This window comes from Penaeus monodon, chromosome 19 (genome assembly GCF_015228065.2).
Source record: "Penaeus monodon isolate SGIC_2016 chromosome 19, NSTDA_Pmon_1, whole genome shotgun sequence".
Lineage (NCBI taxonomy): Eukaryota > Metazoa > Arthropoda > Malacostraca > Decapoda > Penaeidae > Penaeus > Penaeus monodon.
Genome location: NC_051404.1, coordinates 34,646,379 through 34,646,727, shown reverse-complemented (window position 1 = coordinate 34,646,727; position 349 = coordinate 34,646,379).

Genomic DNA, 349 nt, shown 5'->3' with positions numbered 1-349 from the left:
CGGGGTGCGTGTGCGAGTGAGTGTGTTCTGCTAGATGCATAGATAAACTTCACTATACATAAAACAACTGATTCTACCCCATACAAACACCTGAGCCCATGATCTTGCATAATGAAAATACCTGTACCTCAGCAACCTTGAGCACTAGTCAGCACTTGCAACACTGGTGGAAGTTTTTGTGCAAGCAGACACGTGCCCTTCTGCAGCGCCGATCTGTTTGATACTCTTCAAGGGTCTCAAGACAACACTTGATGTTGTGGTGGTGGGGGGGGAGGGCAAGAATACCATCAAGTTCATTGTCTTTATGTTTATTTATTCATGGTTACTTTCTTTTCTTTTATATTTTAAG